Source organism: Tamandua tetradactyla, chromosome 26, assembly GCF_023851605.1.
Source record: "Tamandua tetradactyla isolate mTamTet1 chromosome 26, mTamTet1.pri, whole genome shotgun sequence".
In the NCBI taxonomy this organism is placed as follows: domain Eukaryota; kingdom Metazoa; phylum Chordata; class Mammalia; order Pilosa; family Myrmecophagidae; genus Tamandua; species Tamandua tetradactyla.
This window is the reverse complement of record NC_135352.1, coordinates 7,245,400-7,273,139: the sequence shown is the minus strand read 5'-3', so window position 1 is coordinate 7,273,139 and position 27,740 is coordinate 7,245,400. Positions and strand designations below refer to the sequence as shown.

Genomic DNA, 27,740 nt, shown 5'->3' with positions numbered 1-27,740 from the left:
TTTTAATATCATAATGAGGTATAGGTACTTGTAGGTTAGCGTCTAAGGTACTATACATGTCAGGCAGGCCCATTTTGGTTAGATCCAGTCTTGGTTATCAAGATAACTTTGGATTTGGGATGGGTTAGTTCTGGGTGGACCCAGGACTCCTGATTAGCAAACATTATGGGCTGTCTTGAGGGATTACTAGACTCTAAAGTTGAAAAACTGGATAAGTGGGTGCAAATAAAGGTAGTCACAAGGTTTTTACAATCACAGGGACATAAGATAAAGGTTATACAATCTTTATCAGAGATCCACGCAGCTGGATTTCAATTTAGAGATTTCAGGTATTTCCCTCTGTCATGGTTAGGTTCATGCATCAACTTGGCCAAGTGGTGGTACCTGCTTGTCTGGTTGGGCAAACGCTGGCCTGTCTGTTGTGATGAGGACATTTCATAGAATTAAATCATGATCATGTCAGCTACATCCACAGCTGATTCCATTTGTAATCAGCCAAAGGGGAGTGTCTTCTGCAATGAGTGATGCTTAATCTGATCACTGAAAGCCTTTAAGACAGGCTCTTCCTGTTTCGGCTGGCGAACTTTTCCTGTGGAGTTCGTCCAGACCCTCCATTGGAATTATCGGCTTCACAACCCGCCCTGCAGATTTTGGACTCTACATTCCTGCGGTCACATGAGACACTTTTATAAATTTTATATTTGCGAGTGTTCCCTGTTGATTCTGTTTCTCTAGAGAACCCTAACTAATACACCTGCTGTCTACTCCAATATACCAGAAAGCAAAAAGGAGTATCTATATAATGATTCAGTAATCAAAATCATCCCTTAAATCATAATTTCTCAGTGACAAGTATATATCTTTACCTTTAAACCAACCATTTAATCTGAAAATGGTCAGTTTTGCAAAGGAAGGAAAAAATGTCTTAATCTTAATAATACTCTCCTAGTGCCTCAGATGGCTTTGTGATGTGTCAACTTGGCTACATTGAGTTACACTTTCCAGAATTACATTTATTGTATGTTTCCTGTTGGGTAGAAATGAGGGGAATTCTTGAGAGATTTAGAAGGTTGAAGGGTAGCAGCAGTCTTTTGGTAGCTTATGCAATTTGCTGATCTGCTGACTCACCTTGTTGATATGAAGCAGCAGCTGGGCCTAAAATTACTCTACCTTCCCATGCATTTTCCCTCAGCTTCTCTGACTCCTGGGCCAGTGTGTGTGTGTATGTGTGTGTGCATGTGTGTGTGTGTGTGTGTGTTTAACTTGGTGACAAAGGACCCGAGCTTTGCAGAATACCCTCAATAAAAAGACCAGAAGCAAAAAAGGAATTAAAGATTTGTTTTTCCTACAAATATAGTAAGCTCATTGAAGTCAAGAGTTATACTTTTTTATTGTTCTTTATGTTCTGAACGCACATAGTGCATAGTTTTGCATATGATAGATGTCCAATAAATGCCTGTTATATACTCTATTTCCTTTATAATCTGTATCACAATCCATATTTGTCTATATTCATTTGTTTTTTTTCTTGTTCATTTGTTGTTTCCCAAAAAAGAATCTAAATTCTATGAAGGAAGTAAGCTTATCTGCAATGTTTATAGCATTATCATTATTTCTTTAAACAGTACCTGGCAATTAAAAGATATTAAATGAATAAATAACATTTACAAGAATCTGGCATATAAACTGAAAAATACATTTTGGGATATGTGTAAGTTTAAAGTTAGGAAAACTTAGTTCGCTTCCTTCCAGATCAGCTTCTTTTCCCATTTATGGAGACAACTTTTCTATGTATGAAAAATGTGTTTGAGGATTTTGAGAGGCATCCATCTGAAAAGTTTCATAGGCATTGCTATTTTTCTCCAGCTTTTTTTATTTTTTATTTTATTTTATTTTTTTTTTTTGGTGTAATGCAGCATAAAGAACATGTCTTATTGAATGACACAAAACATTATCTAAAGTGCAAGGTTGTCTTTGAATTTAGGCTTACACATACCGTGATATGATTATACTGTTTTGAAGTTTCATTATGTTTTCATCTGAATGAATATGAAATATAGAAAATTAATACAATAAAGATTGGCATTTGATGGCCCTACAGATTCTGCTCCAAGTTGCTGATAAAACATGGATCCTAGTACCTCCAGACTTCAAGAGTCATTGGTTGGTGTCGTGTCAGTAATCAGGATGTGCAAGTGATGGTGCGTTAACTGTTTTCTAGTCATCATCATTCAACACTATCGCCTACCAATGCCTGCACTCTTAAATGGGCTGTCTCATCTATCACACCTTCCCTTCCCACACTCACAGTCGATGGAAGATCAACAAAGCCTGTAAAATCAGCACATTCTTCTGGTTCTTGGGAGGGTGCGGCTGCAGACATCAGGAAAATCCCTTCCTTCCCCTTCACTCTTCATGACAATTTATAGCCCATTCTGCATTTGACTTTTGCAAATCTCTTTCCTCAGACATAAAGAGGCTCCCTGGGGTTGAAAGGTGAAAAGGGGTTCTTGAGGAATGCCATTTCTTTTTTGGATGCCATTCTGTCTGAGCACCATGTGGAAGATTTAATACCACTGCTATTCCTCTGATGTATATGACAATATAATATCCTCTAATTGCATCTGATATGTCTTTGTACAAGGAGTAAAAATATTCTTTACAACAGGGGTACACAATTCACAAATTACAACTGAATATTCAAGTATCAAAACAGGTTTTTGTTCTTGCTAGGGAAAAAAAGAAACAGAAATTGTTTCTAATTTTATAGGTTATTTCCTATACCATCAGGCTGAAGAGACTGGATTGGGTAATTTTACAGGTATTTAAAATTATGTGGTTTAAACAAATTTGAATGGAATTTTCAGGATGGTGATGCAGAAGTTCCTTCAAGAAAACAGTGAATAAAAATATGTTACATCATTTTTGGTGATAGTTTGGGGGAAGTTAAAGGGCAATTGCACTGCTTTTTTTTTTTTAACTTGCATCTGCTTTGCTTTTCAACACTTTTTGCAATAGTTAACAGGAGCTGTGTTCAACCCACGCAATGCTTAAAGTGTATTTTGTCAGTATTTGAAATTATCTGGCTGTATTTCTGTCCAAATTTGACCATTTGCATTGTAAGGGTAGGTGCTATGTCATTTGCAGTATGCCAGGCACCCCATGGCTACTAAGCAAATACACACTAAATTCAACTGAAAGTGATGCTGGCTCATTAAAAGCTGTAAATTATTTACTAAGCATCCATCTTTCTTTCAACTGTGGTGTAAATCATTTACCTTAGTCCCAGCTTTGAAAGAATTCCATTTCAGTAATCAGTAATGGCACAAACCACTGATAGAATGGCAGGGAAACATATAAGCAAAAAAATACTTTTCACTTTATGGAAAGATGTCGCTGTCATGTTCATAAGGCATGCCCCTGCTTCCTGGGGGAAAAGTGTGTACTAACCCATTCTTGCCTAGTTTTCCTTGTGAAAACACAGATGACAATGTTCATGTCTAGATGCCAGAAGCAGAAATGTTCTTCCTCTAAAACTGACTATCACAGATGGAAATGGAGTATACCACTTTGGTCTCACTAACAACATGTTCTGATCAATAAACCCAGTTAGGACAGTGCTCCAATGCATCCTTTTTTTTCTTTTTTTTTTTTTTAAACATGGGCAGGCACCGGGAATCGAACCCGGGTCTCCGGCATGGCAGGCAAGAACTCTGCCTGCTAAGCCACCATGGCCCGCCCCAATGCATCCTTTTTCTCTTCCTTCTATGGTGCTCAACATTTTGCAAAATAATATACTAAAAGTCTATGCACTTGTATCCTTGAATAAATAATACATTTTATACTGTGTATACTGTATACACACAGAAAGAGATAATGTAAATAATAACCTAGAAATACCTACTTTCTTACTGACATTGTCATCTGAATTCACTTCTCAACCTCAGCAATTCACAGAAAGACAAAATTTACTTGAGAAGGAGGGTAAATATGGTTCTACTTATTTGTATCCCAGAGGATCTTGTCAGTAATACTATATACAGAGCTCTACACATATTTCTCTTGGGCTTAATATGAAGCATCAGGGCTAGAACCAAGTAACAGAAATGTACACTATAACAAGTTTTACAAGTAATGATTAAAACCATGGCTTTTGTTTATGTGGTGGGTGAAAACACAGATTAATACTCCAAGAAAAATGAGGACAATGACTTAATCCATTCTTTTTCCTTTCTCGCTTTCTTGAACATAACTAAAAAGTGACTAAATAGAAAATTAAGAGTAGTTACACTCAAAATCAATAATTAACTCCATCATACAGTCCATTAAAAAATCATTGGAAAATTAATTGGTCTGACCCATGGTGGCTCAGCAGGCAGAGTTCTTGCCTGCCATGCCAGAGACCAGGGTTCATTTCCTGGTGCCTACCCATGTAAAAAAAAAAAGAGAGATTAACTGGGATTAACTGGTCCTCCTGTATTCACCACAGACAGAGTGTATCTTTAATATCCAGAATGAAAATCTACGTCACTGCCTAAAACTCTTTAATGGTTTCCCTTTGCTTCAAAACAAATATATCAGTCTTTTGCATGGTGTACTATGCATGTTCCTACCTGGATTCTCCTCTCCACTGCTGCTTTATGAAATAAGTACCAGTAGTGAAGGTCAAGCCTCAAGTTTTCATGTCTTCTGTTATAACCAGGCCTGTACAAAACAGTTCAGTAAACTCAGTATGTCTTTGGTGCTCTCTCTCCTTAAATCCCATATTAGATATATTTCCTTTCACCTGGGTTCATTTGTTCTATAACAAAGTCCTTATTTCGAGTTGTCAACTTGATACAGTAACAAAAGAGTAAAAGAATCATGGACTTTTAGAGCCAGAAGGGAGATTAAAGGTTATCAGCCCCTGCATTTGCATGTGTTATTATGGAAGTCTAGAGGGCCAGTGAAGCTAGTAGGAAACTCAAGATTTGAAATTATGTCTCCTGATTCCACAGCCAGTGGAGTATCACTAAACCATGCACAAGTGTAGGGCCTAGAGTAACAGCAGGACTAAGTTCTCTAAATACTGATTTTACTAAGTCAGAAGGGTTTAGTATTTAGCTTTGTTGTATTCTAGACCATAGATCTGTCTGAGCCCACCTGTCATGGTTTCCAGAATATTAGAGCATCCCGATTTATGCTAATGAAACTTGGAACAGCCCATTCAATGATATTTCATTTATTCAAATTAAAATGTAACAAACACCTACTGGAGAGTGTACTATATACTGAACATGAAAAAAAAGAAGGTAAATTTTAGTCTGAAATAGGTGGAATAACTCAATGATGGGATGCTTTAGATACCCTTGGAAGTAATGAGGTGGGATACTGAAAGAATGCATGTTTGATGACATCTGTTTTCATTATAAAAGATGAGGTCTTATGTTGATTATGAAGATGATAAGGATAAAGTTGGAGTCCTGGGGAAAGAAGAGAATCTGTCTTGAAGAATGAGAAACAGCTCATTAAGGGTGAATTAAAGGATTACCAAGCAGAGCTGAAATTCCAGCTGTGCTCTCTATCCTGAAACAAGATGAGAGAAAGCAACACTGTTATTTTAAGCCCACTACATCAACATTGTAAATTCAATGCAAAGTCATCTAACAAAGGATTGTTAAAAATGCTTGGGAGGGTGCATTGAAATGTTTAGTTATGAGTTGCAAGCAGATGAAAGAGGAAAGTGAATTTAAGAAAAAGGATTCAAGGGTCTTTGTTTTAATTTCCCAGCTGCCAAAACAAATATGATACAATCATTTGGCTTAAACAATGGGGATTTTGAGGCAAGGAGAAGCCCCAAATCGAAGTGTCAGCAAGATGATTCTTCTCCCTGATGATTAAGGCAGTCTGCACCTGGCTGGTAGTAAACCTTGGCCCTTGGCTTTTCTATCACATGGCAATGATGTGCATGGTGGTGTCTTCTCCTTTCTCTTCCAGGTTCTATAGATTTCCAGCATCTGGCTGCTCCCCGTGGTTTCTCTCTGTCTGACTTTCTCTCTGCGGATAAAGGACACCAGTAATCTAGATTAAAATCCGACCTGATTCACGTGGGTCTCACCTTCACTGAACTAACATCTTGAAGAGATCTTGCTTACAATAGGTCTACCCCTACTAGAATGAGGACCAAGACCAAGATTCCAAACCAGGGTTCTCAATCTCAAGACCAGTCTTCAAATCAATATGAGGTTTAAGGAAGGATTCGGTAGGAATTGAGAAAGGGAAGTGATAGGAAGATAGGTAATTGTGGCCTAAGGGAGGTGGTTTTAAAGTTTCAGATGAAGGTCACATATGGCTCTGAAAGTGATTTGCTGAGGTGGAGTGGAGGTGAAATACATTGAAGGAGATAAATTCAAAGAATTATAGATAGGGCATTTAGTAGTCCATTAACGTGACCTGGCACACACACAGAGCATTAGAAGCACAACGAGTGATCTGGAAGTTAGTAGACAGAAGCAGGAGGATAGGAAGAAAGTGCATTTACTGGTACCTGCTCATGAATTGGGCATTGTCCAAAACACTAGGCCAAGAGAATGCTATGATTTCTACTGTTCCCAAGATATCGAGGGAAGGGAGAGAGGAAATGCGGAAACACTAGAGAATTGGCAGTCAGTCTTGCTTCCTCACAATCTTCCCTGATGATGTTAATGAGAGCTCACATTCAAGAAATAAACAAGTAAATAAATGAAAAATGTATTTAAGAGAATGACAATGGTTATAAAAATAAAGTAAGGTAATGGAATTGTAACAGAGAAATCAGGATTTATGGGATGATTTTGATTACTGAATCATTATATAAGTATTCTTTTTGCTTTCTGGCATATTAGAAAGGGAAATATCTGAAATCTCTAAATTGTAATCCAGCTGCCTTGATCTCTGATAATGATTGCATAGCCCTTATCTTCTGCCCCTGTGATTGTAAAACCTTGTGACTAATCTTCATCTGCACCTAGTTATCGAGTTTTTCAGCTTTAGAGTCTTTAATCACTAAAGATAGCTCCTGATGTTTGTTGGGTCCACCCAGAACTAACCCACCCCAAGTCCCAAGTTAACCTGATGACCTAGCCTGGATCTAACCAAAAATGGGGCCTTCTGACCTGCACAATAGCTTAAACTTTAAACTACAAGTCTTTCATACATCTAAGCATGTAATCAATCTGCGCATGCTCAATAATCAGAACACCTCTAATTACACCATCTGGGACCATGGTGCTCATTATTCTAAATCCTGCCCACCTTTCCTCTAATAAAACTACCCAAATTACTACAGTTCAGAGAGACAGATTTGGGGCCATTAGGCCATCTGCTCTCCTACTATGCACATAATAATAAACTCTTTCTCTCTTTGAAATCCCAGTGTCCCAGCAATTGGTTACTGAGTGCATCGGGCAGAAGAATCCATGGCCTTTGTCTGGTAACAATTACAGAATGAAGGGTGACTAGTTGAGGGACATACTAGAAAAGAGGTTCAGGGAACACCTTTTTAAAGACATTTGTTGCATCATGAGAAAGAGGCAGCCATACTAAGATCTAGAGAAAACCATTCTATACAGAAGTAAAATGTGTATAAACCCATGAGACAGGAAAGTATTTGACATATTTGAGAAAGAATAGGCAGAGACTGATCGGAGAAAGGTCAGGGAAGAAATAAGGGTCAGACCTTTGGGTCATTACTGTCCTTGATAAGGACCTTAAATGTCATTCTAGCTATAATTGGAAGCTGGTTTGGGCTTTCAGTGGATGAGTTAACTTCCAAGAAGGGAGAATTAAACAAAAGTGAAAAAGAATTCTGAAAATGACACAGGAAAGCCAAAAGAACGCTAAGATATTCAGGGAAGGGAGAGGGGAAAGGGGGAGACACTAGAGAACTGGCAGTCAATATTACTTCCCTGCGGTCCTCTTCCCGGAAGGCAACCGCTTGGGGGCAACTCTCTAACTGCTAAAGGTTAACTCAGAGCTCTGAAGATGGGGTCTAAGGCGCGCCGGAACTCAGCAGCAAGCTGCCGAGGGACCCAAAGACTTGAGCCGAAGACCAAATGTTGGCACAAAGCTTTTTATTGTTACATGGTAAGAGCTTAGGTGCTCGGGGGCTCAAGAGCTAAGGGACCCTGAAGCTCGGTGAGCTTCGGGTTATATACAGTTTTGAGGAGGGGTGGAGTCGGGGCATGTACGTCAGGGGAGGGTAGCCAACCACACAAGCTAAGAAGCAGTTGCTAGGCTTAGGAACAGGAAGGGTTGCGGTTTTGTGGTGGGCTACGGAAATGGGCGGTCCACGACAGGAGGGGGAGAGACTGCAAGTAAGAAGAATAGGGAGTGAGATTAAAAATTTTTAAGGGCTGCTAGGCTCCAATCCCAAATAATACGCCACAATTCCCCACAACCTTTTTTGATATAGAGAAAAATTTATATTTCAATTAAGATGGGAAGGCAGGAGGAATATTTTGGGGGTAAATATGAGACATGAGAGACAAAGCAGTCTTTCAGGTTATATTAGCAAGGTTTTAACTCAGATGGCTTCAAAATCCAGCCATTAAGGCAAATACGTACATCAGCCAAATATAAGACACACTGGGCAGGAATAATGGTAAGCAGTAGCACCTGTGAATTCTATCACTGAAATTCAAAGGAAACAATAAGACAATAATGTGCTACGACAGAAAAGAGTTCTATTGACCCTTTACCCTAGAGTTGATCTCAAAGAAGAGCTGAAAAATAAGTGCTTATTAAAATCCCAAAGTTGCACTTAGTTTTTCCACTACTCATCATTTTCTCATTAATTCATTCAACAACTATTTATTGTTACTCTGGGGCCAGGCACTATTCTATTGGTGATGCTACCATATGCAAGATAGATAAAAATACCCTCCCTCAATGAGTTTACATTCTAGTGAGGCTAGCAGATGCTCAACAAAAATAAATATTATAGTATGTTAGGTAGTGATTCAAAAATGGAGATAAAATGGTAGATATGGAATGTGAAGGCAGGCAGGGCAGGAGAGGTTTCAATTTCAGATGTCATGGTTGGAGAAGACCTCACTGAGAAACAACCAGTGGTGATGGGGTAAGCTATGAGAGTATGTGGGAGAAAGTGTACCAGATGGAGAGATTGACAAGTGCACACTGTCTGAAGACAGAAGAGTGACTGGCAAGACTGTGAAGAAGTAAGAAGGCCAGTGTTATAGGACTGAGTGAGGGGTGGAGGAGTAGGAGACAAAGTTTGAGAGCCTGTGTGTTGCTCTGCAGTCAGCTTTTGTTCCAAGAGAGACAGGAAGGTACTGGAGGGTTTGGGCACAGAGAAATGCGAAAATGTATAGCTTGCGTTCCAACAGGATCATTCTGGTTAGGGATAATAGACTGAGGGAGATATGAGTAGAAGCAGAGATATCAATGAAGAAATCATTAGCAATAATCAAGAGATGATGGTGTTATGGGTGACTGTAGAGATGAAAAGAACTAATCATAGTTAGGATATATTTTGAAGGTAGAGCTGGCAGGATTTGCTAATTGACCAGACGTGGAGTGTAAGAAAAAGAGAGGAATCAAGGACAATTCTAAACTTAGTTTTTTTGAGCAATTTTGCCATTTGACATTAATAGAGATAGAAAAAATGGTAGGTGGAGCAAGTTTGGATTTGAGAAGGAAGGTAAAGCCTTCAGATAACTGCATGTTAAACTGGAGTGTATACATTGACTTCTGGCACAGAAATGCATCTGTAGTGATGTAGCCATATCTCTGGAACTTCAGTTAGCATGTAGCAAGCAGTAGAAGTCAAGAGTTATGCTTATTTGTAGTGTCTTTTGATCATATCTTGAAGAGTGCTGCATCTACTCATCATAGCATGACAAAGTTTATCAAACCATTACCCTATACTACCTCTTTCTTTATGGTGACTGGAAAGGCTTATTGCCTTCAAACAAATCTGATGTTTGTATATTAATATTTTTTATGATGTGGTTCTTACTAAGAATGTAATTTTTAAAATTTTTTTCATATATGTGAGATAAGTTTGTTCTCTATAATGTTCAGATTTATTAAGCAGGAAGAGAATGTATGGAATCTTCTCTGTCTTACTGATACTCTAAACAAAACCAAATGAAAACAAACAAACAAACAAAAAACAAGCAAGTATATAAAATGATATATGTTACACTCAAGGGTATAGGCAATATTTTGATATTTATAAGGCACAGAAACCATGTACTCAAGGCTAAGGTTAAAGAATCCTTGCTTTTCAGAATATCAGTAAAGTCTGGATAGGGGTAGAAAGTGTGCTGAGATAGAAAGAATTCTGGAAAGGAATTCAAGAGTCCTGGACTCTGGTGCTGACTGCAGTCTGACATTGCACAAGCTGTCTCTCATCTTGGGCCACTGAGGTCAAATGAAACGAGATAACTTCTGAGATCCATCAGGCGTAATAGTCTGTAATAGGTAGAGTTTGATAATTCCCAAAGGTAGCCTGTGCATTTATCAAGGGACTTGTGGAGTCAAAACCCCACAAGTTTTAGATACTTAGATAATTTCCCATTTTCTGGTGCCAATTTAGGAAACACAATAGAAGTTTAGGCAGACGCTTCAGTCTTTGTCAAACTAAATCACATAGGTTTCCATTTATTTCCCTCACTGTTAGGGCTGGCTCTGCTTCTATTTCTCTTGGATGCTTGTTTTTGATAAAGAACAGGTAGTTGAAGCAATCACTCTGCATATTCCAGAGTCCCTAGCAGCAGAAAGATTCTTAATAGAGGAGATAACTACCCTCACCCCTAGGAAAATGGTTTCAGAAATGTTTCTCAGTCAACATTAGTGCTTTTGTTTGCTATCTGGAGTAACCCCCTGCTTTCCTTTCTTCTTCTCTGCAAAAAACACAATTGGAAAACAAAAGCACAGCCCTTCTCTCAGGAGTAAATCTGAGAAATTCATTCACCACTGGGTCACCATACTCTCTAAGAAAGTCCAAGCAGAGATTCATATCTCCTAGCTGTGTTTGGGAACCAGTTGCTCCTATTGCAGACAGGACATCTGGGCTACCAAAAGTTTTAGGCAGTTGGAGATTGTGCCAGGGTGCATCAGATATCAAAGCAATCACAACTTGTCCATTGTGCGTTTCAAAACTTTGCTACTTAAATGTTTTCATTTAAGAGTTCCCAAAACTATGTTAAAGAGGACAGGTGGATAGTAAGCTTACTTTACAGATAAAGACAAACAAGCCATGAGGTTCAAACTGTATACGAGTACTCAGCCTATTTTGCTGTGATACAACCTGCTTTAACAAACTCTCAAATTCAAGTGGCTTAACAAATGGAAATTTTACACTCATGCAGAGTCCAAAGTTCATGTGTGTGAAAAGGGAGATGCCTTCCAAGTGGCCATGCAGGGATTCAGTTTCCTTCCATCTGTGGCTCCTTCCTCCTCTAGGTGATCTCCATGTTTTCCTCCTTCAACCAGTAGATGAGGAGAGAAAGCTCATGTTTATGGGGCAAACCTGGAAGGGGCAAATATCACTGCCACACACATTCTGTTGGCCAAACCGCAGCAGCATGGCTGCACTTAACAGCAAGAAAGACTAGCAAATATAGCTTGTACTCATGAGGAAAATTAGACCAGTTTTGGTGAGCATATAGCAGTCACAGTCACAATCATGAATAGATTGTAAGATCTGCCACACCATTTGGGTGCCTTTTATATGAGACTCCTTCATTTTTGCTAGTAGTCATCCCTAGACACAAGTTTAAGATTCATTTTGTTCAGTAATTCAGCATAGGGAGCTTTTCTAGAAACGAAGACATATTCATAAATTCCATTTATTTCATCATCCAACAAGTCATTTTAAAAGTCATGACTTCTCTCAAGAGGATTTAAGAAACAGCCAGATAACAGAAAAAGCAAAATGAGCTTTGACCGTATCTGGGAATTTGAAGGCTGACAGAGATACCTCAATGCCACGAGTTTGTCATTACTCTATTAAGTTTACTGATAATGATTTAACACAAATTCTAGTGAATTCTAGTTCTGTGATTTGTGGATATGAGCTCAGGCTGCAAGAGAAGGAAAGGTTCACTTTGTCATTTCAAAGTTTTCTTCCAGGGGTGTGCAGGGAACACAGAGATGTAGCACCAGAGCATTCTCACTTTCCTATATTTTTGTGCTCCGGCATTTCTCTAACACTACATTGCTTCCTTCCTGTGTGCTGTCACCTGGTTTCCAGTTTCAAGTTTTATGCAAGCATGTGTAATTTTACCCAGAGTTTTCCCTATAAAGGATTTTTTTCAAATCTGTGACTTGACCAACTTTATGTTTCCTTTTCACCGGCCTTTAAAGAGCTCTGGGACACAAAAATTAAAAGTAGTGATGATCATGCATCTATGAGATGATATTAAGAATTACTGATTGCATATGTAGAATGGAATGATTTCTAAATGTTGGGTTAATTTCTTTTTTTTCTTTAATTAATAAAAAAAGGAAAAAAATTTAAAAGTTGATGTTAAACAATGAAAAAAAAAAGTAGAGTATGCAGATGACAAGGAGCCTAGCAGAGGGAAAAAGTTCACATATACATTTTAAGTATTTTTAGAAGGAACCATCTTGATATCGCCATAGGCTAGGATCATTTTAATTGTCACTAGCCTTGGTTACCTGAGCAGTGATTCATAACATATCATAACAAAGTCAGACAATGTTAAAAAATTTTAGTCTTTTCCTTCTGCAGAGCTCTGCATCTTACTGTGGTATTTACTTATTTTATAACGGTAAAGAGGGAGAAAACATTTTCCTCTTGACACCCTGTGCAAAGCAAAGGGATTCTCTGTCTGCTCTTGGGACTCTGCTTTTTATAGTGTCTGGCAGACTGTTTCAGTTTGACTGATTTAAATGACAACATTATTCTTTTTACGTCATTAGAAACAAGATTCTCAAATCCTTTTCATTTTTTTCATAAGTTAAAGAATTTAGTCTTGTTGTTGCAGCCTCTAATGTTAAAATAGCATTTACCCTGCAGCTTTCATCAAATTTCCAGAATGTATTTTTTATTTTTAACCCATTGTCAACAGATTAAAAATTTCCCCTGGCTTCCCATGTTGAGGCCAGTGCAAGAAAAGTATAAGTACTTGCAAGGAGGGTGCAATTTGACCATTTACTCTCCCACCAAAAATTATGTAAAAACAGCTTTCTGGACATTGGTGGTTAAATAATCAATTGGTGTTGTCCTTGACACTTAAAGTGAAACTTTTTTTCAGACTGCTATACTTTCTAACTGGCTAGAATAGATTAATACTGTTTTCAGCCTTCTTCCTAGAGCCATTTCCTCCACTATATCTAAGGCCCTCATGTTCTTGGAGTTGCTCACACTTCTCCCCACTTCCCATTCCTTATTTCCATTACTCAGCATGTCTTCTCCCTGGAATACCTATTTGCATGACTTCATATGCATTTTTGGAGCCCCCCACTAAATGCCAAACATGCTTCTTTGTAGTAGATTATAACGATGATTAAGTAACATTTCTAACTGTGAAGACCTGAAGTTCTAGTGGGTGAAAGGACAGAATCTGAAACAATTATGTGAAAAGTATGGATTAGGGTTCTGCAGAGAAACAAAACTGATAGAAGTGTATTTATATTTAAAGTTGGGGAAAGGAAGATTATAGGAATTGACTCATGCACAGCTGTGAAGATTGGTAATTCCAAATTCTGAGGGTAGGCCAAAAGCAGGAAACTTTGGTGATTCTGAAGCCTAATGTGTCCAAATTCTGTAGGACAGGCTACCAATAGGAAACCAGATGCAATCAACTAACCAATGATGTAAATTCAACTATGGAATATCATCACGGTAACAGTCATGCCAATATTTGCTTGAACAAGTAACCTGGCATCATAACTTAGCAAAGACAACACGTGAAATTAACCATCACAGGTAACAAGAAGTAACTTCAAGTTGCTACAAGAGCACAGAGGCAAGTGCAACTATATCTTCCTGGTAGCCTGCAATAGCCTGCAATAGGTATCCCAAAGAAGAGACAACTGAGCAAGGCACTTAAAGATCAATAGAAAAAACAGAAAAGGACAATCCAATATGAGGGAACAGCATGTGTAAGATTATATATTGAAAAGGATAAGGTAGTAATGGAAAAAAAAATCTAATACTCTATTTTCTAATATCCCCAACTCATGAAAATACATTTTCCTTAATAAAGACCAGTGGTTCTCAATTTTTTATAGCCCTGACACACCTGAGAGATACAATGTACTATCATTTGTAACAGTAACACTGTGATTCCAGCATATCAGAAGGTATCTGCATCTGTGCATGAAGAATTGTGTGGGGTATGGTTCAAAAACACTCAGGAATGATTCTGACATGGGCTGGTTAAGAATCAAAAGTGCAGATGCTCCCAGAGAAGGATGGTCAGTATGTCTCATTTTCCTTGGTAAATTTGTAATTTTTCAAAAGGCCAGTGTGATAAAATGGAAATGAAACTTTCAAAACAGTAAAAGGAGGATTCTTACCAAGAAGGAGAAGGATAAGGAGAAGTAGCTTTCTCATACTGTTTAAAATACACCCTTATAAATAAACAATGGCTCTACTAGCATTCCCTAGGTAGTATTATTTTTTGAAAAAGATTTACCTCCAAAATTCACTCTTAAAAAAACTGTAGTATGAACCTTGGGGAAATCTTCTAAGGCAAGTTATTATGTGCCTGATAAAGTAATGGATAAAGCAGAAACAATATTCCAGAGGATTCAGCTTGGTATCATTTTCAATCGAAATAAAGATTTTCTCTCATTTGCTTCAATTCTGTATAAAATCACACCTTCCTCAGGAGATTCATTACCATATGGAAGAGTTGGGGCAGAGGGAATAGCAGAGAAGGATAGATAAAGATGTTCCAAAATATGAAGTTCTCAGGAACAGTTCTTTTTTTATGTTGTCTCATAGCATGATGAGTGTAGGAGCTACAAAGTGATCAGACAGTAAATTTAGAGCCAATAAAAAGGAGACATTTCAAGCAGCTTGCTTGTGGGACTCTCTGACATGGAAGGTCAAGGAATTAAATACCGGGGTTGGATTTACACCAGAGATGACTGTTTTTACGGCCGATACAACTTTTACTGGCATGCTAAGATAAAGTTAATCAAGTCTTGTGCTTCATGGTGGGGAAGCAAAGATTACCTCTTAAGAGTTAGGATGGGATCTCTCTCAGAACCCAGCAGCACAGAATCATTTAGGGTTTTTCTCTCTGCAGGTTAATAGAAGTTCAGGCAACATTTCATGAACACATGGGCTATTAAGAAAAAAATGAGTATCATTCTGAAACTGTCACATTTCCTGGGGTGTGTTGTCCAAGGTTCTTTATTTTTAAACAATTTCTCACAAAGCATAAATAAATGTATAATTTATTGTTCTTGAAGTATATTCTCCAGTCTGTTTTTGATTATTAATGACCATTTGAAAGACTAGTGTTGGTGCAAGGTTAGACTGACAAATTATAATACTCTTAGGTCAATGTTTGGGGAAGGCACAATCAACACATGGTGTGGACTTTCAAAAAAGAGTTAAAAATTAGTATTATCACATGGTGAAGTGCTGGTGACTTTGAGCCTCACATTTTAGTGCTTGGTTAAGAGTGTTAGAGATGATGGTGAAGGTGAAGCCATTAATGAGTTACTTAATGTCATAGGAAAATAAAAATAAGTTTTAAATTTTTGCTCTGCCGTTTAGTGGCTGTGTGACTTTGCCTAATCATTCAACCTCTCTTAATCTCAGTGTCTTCCTCAATGAACTGGAAATATTAAAAGTTAACTCACATGACTGTGATAAAGATTAGATTTAATCAATTGTTCTTGGTCAGGGCAATTTTGTTTCACAGGGGACAATTAAAAATAGCTGGAGACAATTCTGATTGTCAGTAGTGGGAGGAGAGATGTCACTGGCATGTATCAGGAAGAGGCCAGGGATGCTGCTAAATATGCTACAATATCCCACAACTCCCCGCACCCATATGCTGGTTTGAAAGGATTTATGTACCCTAGAAAAACCATGGCCTAATCCTAATACAATCTCATGGAAACAACCATTTTTTCTAATCCCTAGTCAGTATTATGGGTGGAAAACTTGATTAGATCACTTCCATGGAGCTGTGACCTGTCCAATTGTGGGTATCAACTTTTGAATAGAGGGAGATGTGACTTCACCCATTCCACGTGGATCTTGATTAGTTCGCTGGAATCCTTTAAAAGAGGAAGCATTTTGGAAAGAGTCCCTTTTTAGAGATTCCAAGAGAGCAGAGCCACAAAACAGAGTCCACAATGCCAGAGAGACCTTTGGAGATAAAGAAGCAATATGTCCCCTGGGGAGTTTCATGAAACAAGAACCCTGGAGAAAAAGTTAGCAGATGCTGCCATGTTCACCATGTGCCTTTCCAGTTGAGAGAGAGACCCTGAACTTCATTAGCCTTTCTTGAATGAAGGTAACCTCTTGTTGGAGTCTTAATTTGGACATTTTTATAGACTGGCTTTAATTTGGACATTTCCATGACCTTAAAACTGTAAACCTGCAACTTACTAAATTCCCCTTTTTAAAAGCCATTCCATTTCTGGTATATGGCATTCTGGAAACTTGCAAACTAGAGACCACTCTGATTGCCAGCAGTCAGTGGAGGGGTGTCACTGGCATCTATCAGAAAGAGGCCAGGGATGTTGCTAAATATCTTTTAATGTCCCACAAGCCCCCAAAATTATCAGGTCCAAATTGTCAAAAGTGCCAAGTTTGAGAAATCCTGGACTTAATACCTATATGATGACTAGAGCCATGCTCTGCAGGAATAATGAGTGGTAACAGCTATTATAATTATTATAAAAAAGTAAGCAATAGATTTTTTAAATCATTACAACAAAACTAAGAATAGAAACATCAACTCTGTACTGGTGTTCAAACAGACTATATATCTGTTAGAAAAAGAGTAATTTAGTATGGTAAAAGCAAATTTAAAAATGGAAATTCTTAGCTGAGGGATGGGGCAAAGTTCAATACTAGCAGGGATCACTGTAGTAGGAAGAATGTACCCAAACAGATTTTATACAGGCAATGTTCTCTGAGTATTTATTTCTGTTGCTTGGGTCTGAACTGTCCAGAATCTGGCACTGTGAACCTTCTAGGTGTGTGCTTATGCCGTAGGTTCCTGAGTGAGATCTGCAGCACATAGATACTCTTATAAAATATTGATTCTCAGGTTCCAACAACTTGTGCAGCCCAGTCCTGATGTGCCTGGCTGGGCACCTTCAGGGCATGAGGATTCTTTCTGTCTAGGTGATCTAAAGCCCATTACTAAAAGTAAACTCCTTAAGCTCTTACTATCAAGCTCACGGCTTCAACTGGAATGCTAAGGTCTTATTCCTCTGTTACTGAGAAGAAGCAGGAAAAGACAAACCTAGGCAAAAGGTGCTTCTCCTGAAGACAAGAACAGAACTTGTTTGACCAATATTTCTCTAAACATCCTCCATCCACACCCAGGCCTTTCCTTGACTTTTTACTTCCAAGCAAGAGGAAGTTACTCTCCGATATCAGTACAATAGGGGAGAGCATCACTAATAATTAGTGAACATTAGGTGACGCTTTTATGAGGATGAGACATTGCTGCTGTCACCATAAGCTTGTACTCAATTAGAAGGAAATGATAATTGCATTATTTCATGGTTCAAGAGGTGAGCATAAAACTTGCTTAGGTCTCATCCCCATTGTAGTAGATAGTGAGGAGGGACTGATTAAGACTAGCCATATGTTGGCTTCATGAAAATCTTAAAAGGCATCCTTCTTGGTAGGCACATGGATTTTTCATATTCTTATTAAAAACAGACTCTTTGAAAAGCTTGAAAAAGCTAGCAAGTTCCTCTAGCAGGCAGAGCCCACCACCAGAGGCTGGTTGAATTTCCTATCCTTTAGGTCCCCTTCTCCTGATATCCAGTGCAGTGAATCTAACTCAGAATACGCTAGAATATTTTATATGGAAGGTTGCTTACAACTCTAGCACCTAAGATTACAGATGAAGAAATTGAGGTCTATAGAGGATAAGTGATATACCCACTTCAATCACTAGTTAGCCATGCAAGATGTAAGTGTCTTTATTTCCAGGACATGTTTCTTTCAACTATACCATGTGCAAGGCACTCACAACAGCAGGTCTTCCCAGATGAGGGTCAGGATATAAGGAAACACTAAAATTACACCTCTTCTCTTTTTGTTCTCATCCTCCTAATTACATGAGTCTGTCTTTTGCACTTCCCCACCTTTGACCTTATTCCATTCAAGTCACAAGTACATTTGTGAATACTGGATAATAGATTAAAAATATGCTCGATATGAAATATATCCACGCTATAAATTACTGTTTTGGTTTTATTTAAGAAGACTAAAATGTTTCATTTCAGTTATGACCAAATTCAGCTACTCTCAAATTTTCTTTAATTGCAGAAAACTGAATTAAATCAAATAGGCAATAATAAATTAAATGAGATTTTGAACAGAGATGGAGGAATAAAGAAGTTAGAATTTGATAACAGAATTTTTTTCATCAGAATTTCACATAATTTGATAACTATGAAAACAGAGAAATATATCAAATAAAAGTAAAAAGATTGAAGATTTTAGAGTCACATAAATTGTGGTCCAAGACAGAGTTGTATACTTATTATTTGCGAACTTGGGCAATTTATTTGATTTCTCAAAACCTCAGTTGCTTCAACTCTAAATAGGAAAATGTAATTTTGCTTACTGGGTTCTCGTAAAAATTAGTGGAGATATATTTCCCTAATATATAGTGTGTACTATTGTGCAATGAGATAGAGTCCCAACACGGTCCCTCTTTGTATCCATGCCTTTTGCACGGTAAATTTGCAGTTCCTTCCATTAAACCCTTAGAGCAGAGTAAAAAGGCTTGTGATTTGCTCTGGGCTAATAGGTATGGCACCAGTTCCGAATCAAAGCCTCTCTCACTTCCTTGGACTCTTGTGACGTGTGAAGAAGCCATGGACACACTTCTGGAAGAGGAGAGAAATTTAGCCCAGTCCCCAATCACTCTACCCAACAGCCAGAGAACCTCTAGGAGCAAACCTGCCTGGATGACTGTATTTGACTTATACAGAGCCCAGCCAAAGCTAGAAGAACCAACAGACAAAAAAGTAAAAATTCCTAACCCACAGAAACACGAACCAAATAAATTTAGGGACATCGTTTAAATAACTAAGTTTTGGGATCATCTGCCATGCAGCAGTAAGAAAGTGATTCAAGTAATATTTGTATTAGTCTGTTTAAACTTCAAGGACCTTATCTTAAGTTTAAGCACCTCTAGGCTTCATAATTTTCCCACACAGGAGATTTGCACACTTTTCTCTTCCAGAGTGTAGAAGCATCCTAACACAAAATTTTAAATTTGGCTCTGCCAGCACTGGTTCCGTCCAAAATATTAGGGAGTAAGTTCAACAAACTACAACAAAGAGCAAGTAGAAATAATAAAAAGTTTTTAAAAAGATTTGGAGTACAGGAATTATTATAGAAGAATCTGGTATAGTCTGTGGCTTTCAGTTATCAGTTACATACTCATATTCTCTCTCCCTCTAGCACACACACACACACACACATGCACACACACAGAGTCACTCTTTCCCCCTGCAAGTCTTTTCAAGGGCAGTTGATAGACTACTGTACTCTTTGCCCTTCTTTTCCAGAAAACATATCAGCTTCAGGCCACCCATTGTCCCCAAAATGTTTTCTGTTTAGTCTTGGTGTCAGAAACCAGTGCATTTATCCAACTCGACACTGACCTCTGCATCTTCAGATGAGTTCTGATAGAATACAGCTTTGCCCCTGACTCAGGCGGAGGCTCTGTGAGGAAGCTGTGCTGTGGTCCCCATGCCAGATGTCTGCCTAATGGGCAAACTGGGTATGGTTTGCAAACAGACAGAGATGGAGACTCTTGAAAGCAGTTTGCTTTGGCTCTTGCTGGGAAACAAGGGTCCAGACATCACAGAGGATTGAAAAATCAGGTCATATGTGATGGCAACTTGAACAAAGGCAACTGTGGCTCTTTCTATGTGTGTTTATAGAAATTTTTCCCCCTGTAGAAATAGCTTTCATGAGCAGCAGGCATAGGAAGTTTGGCAGAAGAGAAAGTTTCTTATTTCTTTTCAGCAAATTGCTCCTGGATATATCTTTGGCTGGATGCTGGACCAAACACACCTACCTGCTAGTTTGACCTTAGGTTTTGATTAAAAAAATCGAATTATGAAAGATGCTATGGTTTTCTATATCATTCCAAACTCACATCCAGGTAAGCCACACAAGGAGGAGCACAGAGAACATTTTTTCACTTATTTCACATAGCTATGCCAATTTCACTAAAAAATAAATTATATTTGCTTTAGGGGGTCAAAATATAATATATCAGAGAATTAAAGTATTTTAGATATGGAATAAACCTTAAAGACCCTAACATTTTACAGTATAAGAAACTGAGGTTCCAAAAAGTTAAAACTGCAGAACTAGTGTGAGCAAATTTAGAGATCCAGGGTTGGGCAAAGTTCATTATGCAAATTTGAATGGTGACTTAATTTCTCACTATTTTCTTACAGAAACTGGCAGATGTGTTTCCTTATTTGTAAAATACAAAACAAAATTTTCTCCTATCATCACCTATTCATTTCTAATACATGAATATTCTTTAAGATGCCTAATTCTAATTAATTACTTATTTCTATTTATTGCAAATTATTTACTGCAAATAATCACCTAATATTGCAAAAACCTACTCCTCCAAAAAGTAAATGATATACATACTTGTGTGTGTGTGTCTCACTAGTCCTCAACTCAGACTCCAAAGTTAAAATTCTTCAATTACTAGAAACATGAATTCATCTAGGACTTATAATATTTTCATTCTTCTAAAAGCCATACAAGGCATTAGTTTTCTCCTCAACCCACATGATGAGTAAAAAATGGTTTCAGGATTGGGATTTTTCCCCTGTACTTAATCTATAGGGCTATGTATGATCCTCACTTCTGCCTACATCACCAGCTTCATACTTTACCACTGTGATCTAAGAACCCTGGCTTTATTTCAGTTTCTGGAGTCCACTGAGCTCAAGGCTCATGGTCTGCACACTTTAAATTTCTGTCACCTGGAAAGCCTTTCCCCATCCACTTAGAGACTGGTTGCTTCCCATTCTTCAGGTGTCAGCTTATGCAAATCCTCTTCAGAGTTGCATTCTCAGATAGTCTATCCAAATATCTCCCTCCAGTATTGTCTACCATTGCAACTTGTTATTTTCCCTATTTATCCTTTAAAACAGTGTCTCTCATTAAGGATGATTTTGACTCTCCACAGTTTGTTTGGCAACAATTGGAGACATTTTTGGTGGTCACAAATGGATGGGGAAAGGGGTGCTATTGGCATCTAGTGGGTAGAGGCGAAAGATGCTGTCAAAACATATAGGACAGCCCCACACAAAGAATTATCCAGCCCAAAATGTCAATAGTGTTGAATTTAAGAAACCCTGACTTAAAGCAATGTCATTTTATTTATTTGCAACTTCCCTTCTATACTGTATTACTCCTTCACCAAATCGCATACTGAAAGAGAACAAAAGAATACCATTTTACTCAACACTCTGTACCTTGCACCTCATCCAGTATGTGATATATAGCAGGTGGTTAATAAATATTTTTTGAAGGAAAGAATGATATAGCCACAATTAGGGGCAAAACTATGGCCAACAACCTGTTGGAGAAAAGCAGGAAAACATCAAAGAAAAAAGGTATATTCCAAATTTAGTGGAAGATAGTATTCTATGAGGCTCTACTTAATGAGTCTTTGTACTAAACTCAAGGGGTTTTCTTCAGGATTGGATAAATAATTTGTTCTAGTCAGGAGAAGACATGAACAAGATGGAAAGCAGATCAATATTGGTTCAAGGGAAAGATCGGTCATGGTGGCTCAACCTGCAGAGGCAATGTACCAGGAACAGTCAGTAAACCAGGAAAAGAGCTACAGTATGATGGGTTAGAGGTGTATTCTCGAAACTTCTGGTCTTGGACACATGTCATCACAATTTTTTGAATATGCACTCCAATAAATGCATACATATTTTTATTAATACATAATGCATATGTCTTCTATTAATAAATAATAAATATCCATATAGTCCTGGCATTAGCTATTGTCATTAGGACCAAAATTCATTTGTTGTCATAGTAAAAATTCAGTTAAGTTAGAGTTTATGAGGGAGCACAGCTGATGTGTTATCTATTGACAGTAGATACAAATCCATATTTCACATGATCTTCTTGATAATTTTTAAATATACTGGCAACTTCATATAAACCCTCATATTGTCATTGTTTTTCCCATGTAAAACTTACAAAGAGGATTGTACAGGGATAGGGGATGGTCATGTCTATCAATTTTTGTACTTACATTTTTATCATCTTTCATTTGTGGTGATTTTATTCATGAATATATTAAGCCAACATTATACTTTTGCGGGTTATTTCAGTTAAAACTAGGCAATTTAATTTATAAATCACTGAACTTGGCAAATGTCATCAGCAAGATATTGTAACACTCTACAAACAAATGAGGGTGGCACTGCAGTGTTAAGACATCTGTGTGGTCAAAACCCTACACTTTCCTCTGGGTACTTCACATGCTATGAGACACGTGATCCCTGCACACCCCCAGCCCCTGAAGTCAGGAAACAATGAAAGTGAGCTAATGTGAGTTTACACAGTGCATAATTTCCATCCTTTTTCTGAATAAAAATATTAAAGGAGTTTCTAATATTTTCTTCTTACATTTCAGTGGATCATATTCCATAAATAGAGATGTGCATTTTTGCCTCTTTGGGGCACCACTGACTTTCACTACCAGCAAGGGGGCCAGAATATCCCTGCACCAAGGATGGAGTTGAGTTCTTTGGGGAGCAGAGCTCAGGGAAAGCAAAGCCCTGAGCTAGAACTGCTACACCTTGTAACATGACCATATCTATTTTGAGTTTTTTGAGGGTAAGGAAATGTCTTAGTCTTCTTAGAGGCTATGGAATCTGGCCTTCCTAAATTAACAAAAATATACTCACAGTGAAAGAAAAGTTGTTGTGAAATAGCCTCATCAATGAAAGAAAAAAGAACAATCCCATCTCATGTAAGGGTAGTAAAACCTAGTATGATGATAACTGGACTTTAGAAATAAGCAGAAGTAGCAGGACAGTAGCTGCAGCCAGTCAATATATGCCCAAAAAAGGAAAAATACAAATCAGTGTTAGGGACAAGAAAGAAGTCCCACAGCTTTTCTTCTGTTTCCTTCTCTTTAATCTGCTTATCTAACTTTGTGCACATATATGGTTTTCATAAGTCTGACTGAGACCATCTCACATGGGAAATGTGAAAAATATAGAAAAAACATCCTCTTTATGAACTGTAAGAATTATGATTTAACAAAACAACAAGAAACCAAGAATTACAAGTAATAGCCTTGTTATTTCTAGTAAATCCAGGGGCCCAAATATTTCTATTTCTAGAATTATTTAACTGTGTCTTCCTAATTAAGACAAATGGATTAATAATTAAGTTCTTCATTGCTTAAAAGTAAATAAACCAAGGGTGGTGTAACGGTGGCTCAGTGGCAGAATTCTCACCTGCCATGCTGGAGACCCAGGTTCAATTCCCAGAGCCTGCACATGGCAAAAAAAAAAAAAAAACATGTAAATAAACCAGTGGATATTTGGAACCTGCTTGTGAGTTTCATAATATTGGGGAAGATGGGCCAGAAAAGAAAGCATTATTTTGGATGGACAGGGGTAAAGCCTGCAACACTGAGATCTGAATCTTAATTATAAGATGGGACTACTGCGGCTGGCATAATCACATTTTTTTTTGTTCTCACAGTACTTTGAGATTTTGACATTTTTTTAATGCCTTATTAGAAATCCAGCACAAGTACACTACAGTCCAAGAGGATTCAAGATGATTCCTCATCTTGAATCCACCACTAGCCACATCTATATGAAATGGAACACTTGGGTCTTACAGGCAATCTGGCCTAGGGTTAGCATGGGAGAAGGAGGGATAAGCAACTGGGACTCCTTCACCTTTGCCCAGTGCTTTCCCCCAATAAGCCTCTTTTTCATATTGCAGGAGATTGGTTAAAAGAGTGTTGTATATGACAGTCCAGGGCTGGGGAGATGGAGAGGAATGGGATAAAAATTTCCTTTTGCCCTGTCACTGATTCAAGGTCATTCCGAGCATTATTAAACTGTTAAATATGTTCAGCATTTTGAGTACCCTAATAACACTTACTTCTTTCAAGTATGTCATTTTTTGCTCTTTGTTTGAGCCTCAAGATAAAGAGCTCCTTTATATATTGTAAATCAGAAAGTCCTTAACCTGGAGCATTTAACCAACCACGTAAAGGTTGCTGGGGTACCCACTCAGGGGCAGCCGCTCAACTGCCCTCCGGACTTAGATGGCTGCCCATTTGGCACCAGAACAGATATAGCATGGAACTGATTATTTTCCTCTGGTGCTACTGTACTTATGCACAGGACTTGCTCATTAAATATGTGTTTCATAATCTAATGGGAAATTATGGTTCCCATTGTTAACATCAATTTTATAAACACCAGTTTTATAAATGACTTATAGTCTTAATCAATGAAGTATCCACAGATGTTCCAAAATTCAGTACTCAGGTGATTCCTATTATTCTCCACATACAGAAACTATCATAAACAAGATCATTACAATATATAAAATATTTGATTCTGTGAACTACAACCTGGAGGAATCAGAATACGTGTGTGGTGGGGGTGAGAAGCGAGCAGAGAGAGTATAGGGTTGAAAATATTAAATATAAGAAAATGATAGCAATTTCTGTCTTAACCTATTCAGCCCTGGTTGCTAAGTTACCATGACACACCACTGTGTGTGCTTTGCAGTATTTGGTCTTGGGCCTGACAGTTTGATTAATTCTCTGAGGTGTAAAATCTGTACACTGAATATTTTAAAATTATACATGCATGTATGCTTACACACACACACACACATACTCACCCAGAACCCCATTATTGCTTCTGAGTTACAAAATCTGCTTTATAATTAAATTGACATATGTAAGTGGAAGAAATATAAAATGACACTTCATTTTGGGGAGATAAAATCCTCTACTGTGTGATGTTTCTTGAAATTCTCCTTTAGCTAAAAAACAGTTCCTTCTTCCTTAATACAGGCATTTTTCTCCCTTAAAATGTGCATTTAACCCTTGACTTTATGCAAAAGAAATATGGAAAAAAGGTTTTAGTTAACAGTCATAATTGATTTTCTTCATCTATATGTCTTACCTGCTGTGTGGCTGAGTTCAAAGGTGTCCATAAATATTACCGTTAACTTGGCAAGCTGCAGGTTGTCAGATGTATCTGTAAAAGAATATGTCAATGTCAGCTAGCTTGACCAGGGGTGGCTCAAAACTCAAGGGAATTGAATTGATGATACTGTAAAAAAAAACAAAAAAACAAAAAAAACCACCTACACACATTAAAAAGCATATCAAAGAATGGCTTCCAAGTCATGCTGTTCTTCAGTATTTTGTCATGTCTTGTTCTTCAGTATTTTGGTGCGGTGTCTCTGTATTCAAAGAGGAATTCATCCCTCCTTGCATCTATGTGTGTGGACTTCTCTACACGTAGACTTTTAAAATACAAGCGACAACTTCAAATCCTTGTCTCTAAAACAAAATGAACTTTGTAACACTAATAAGAGAGAATTCACAGCAGTAGATACACATGTAGGTAAATGCAGGCAAAGCTATTTCATACACTAAAGAGAACTTATTTTTACTACAACCACTGCCCTTTCACTCAAGATCTGTACCTGACCTCCAGAAAAGAGCTAGAACAGTAAGTCAGAATCTCGAGATCTGCTAATCAGGTAACAAGGAGAAGTCTACTGCATTTCTGAGTGTCTTTGATTGACTCGGTTATTTCACTTTTGCAGAATTAAGACACGATCACTCTTCTGATGGCTTATCTGAGCAAGTGATGAAATCTTTACTCCAACTGCTTATGGATAAAGAGGGGTTGCTCAAGTCTTGAACTGATAAATAAACTAGGAAATTATTTGCATTCATTCTTCTTCTTTCCCCCTGTTGCAATAGCTGAAAGGGTCACTCCCATTATCAAAACCCAATCCATTGTAGGTGTTCTGGATCCTAGCCTCTCTCTACTTCTCAAGGATATTACTCATTCATATAGTTCTTCATTGGACTGTATAATTAGTCTCTCACATACCTACTGAATCATTTTGATCAATAGATAAACATGTTGTAGAATTTCCCATTAAAAAAAAAAAAACTTCATGGATGTCCTCTCTTCCTTTAGATATTGTCTCATTTCTTTGCCCCTTTCAGAGCCAACGCACTTGAAACAATGGTGCATACATGCTGTCTCTGCTTTTTCAATTGCCATTCCCTATTTTAGCCCTATTCATTTATTAGTTTTAAATTTGACATTCATTTACCTCCCTTTCAACATCCTCCATCCCCACGATTCAAATAAAATGGCATTTGTAAGATCAGTAATGACCTTTGTGTTTACAAATTCCAAAAATATATCCTCATCTTTCTTAATCTTTCAGCAGCTTCAACACAAATGAGTTTTCTCTTCTTTCCAAAAGCTTTCTTCTCTTGGTTTCCATGTAACTACATGACACTAGTTTTCCTTATATTCACATTGGCATCTCCCTTTTAGTCTTCCTCTTCCACCCAGTTTCTAAATGTTGGAGATGCTGAGAGCTCTCTTTATATTTCTATCCTCTCTTTTTCAGTGATATGTTGCATTAATATGTCTTAAAATTATGGCTCCCTATAATCTTAGTTCCTATGGCTTCCAAGATTTTATCTCTAGCAGACCAGATGTCTAGAATGACATCCCGACACATATATTCAATTATATACTTGACTCAAAGATTTCTCACAAGCACCACATGTCTAAACTTGAATTCTTGATTTCTTGGGCCTCTATACACTTGTCCCTCTTCTAATCTTCCACATCTCTGTAAAAGATATTGAAAGTTACTCAGCTTCTCAAGCAATAATCCCTAAAGCATCCCTGATTATTTCTTGAACTTTGGATACGACATTCAAACTAGTGGAAAGCCCCATCAATTCTACGTTTGAATTATATGAGAATCTGTCCATTTCTGTTGTGGATATTGTAATAACTTAAGTGGTCTTCCTGCTTCCACTGTAGCTGCATATCCCAATCCATTTTCAATCCCGGAGTCATAGTTTTGAAATATGAACACCATGTTACTCCTTAATAACACTTCTTCAATGGATTCCCATAGTAGCTTAAATAGATCCTGTGATGGTTTGAAACTGTATGGTACCGCAGAAAAGATCATGTCCTTTCAATCCATTCCTGTGGGTTCATACCTAATGCAGGTGAGATCTTTGGATTAGGTTACTTCAATTGAGATGTGACCCACCACATTCAAGGTGGTTCTTAATCCACTTACTGGGGTCCTTTAAAAGAGGATAAAAGACAGAAAGAAGATACCGAAAAAAGGCCAAGAAAAGTTGAGAGAGAAAAGCCAGAAGCTGAAGGCAATGAAACCCGGGAAAGAAGTACCAGCAGATATCACATGGCAGAGGAGCAGAGGATATCTGGTGGTGGGT

At 37.8% G+C, this 27,740-nt stretch overlaps 1 long non-coding RNA gene across 2 annotated transcripts in view; it reads right to left on the bottom strand.

The window, feature by feature from the left end:
- The window catches only part of LOC143669842 (uncharacterized), a 56,369-nt gene that overhangs the window by 26,531 nt on the left and 2,098 nt on the right, over nt 1–27,740 (bottom strand). The window contains exons 2-3 of one of the 2 annotated variants that reach the window (XR_013169090.1): nt 25,408–25,482; nt 4,614–4,704 (exon numbers count right to left, since the gene is read on the bottom strand). This is a non-coding gene — a long non-coding RNA (uncharacterized LOC143669842). Of the gene's footprint in view, nt 1–4,613; nt 4,705–5,752; nt 6,037–25,407; nt 25,483–27,740 lie in introns of those variants that run through there. The other variant, XR_013169089.1, reaches the window with a different exon arrangement.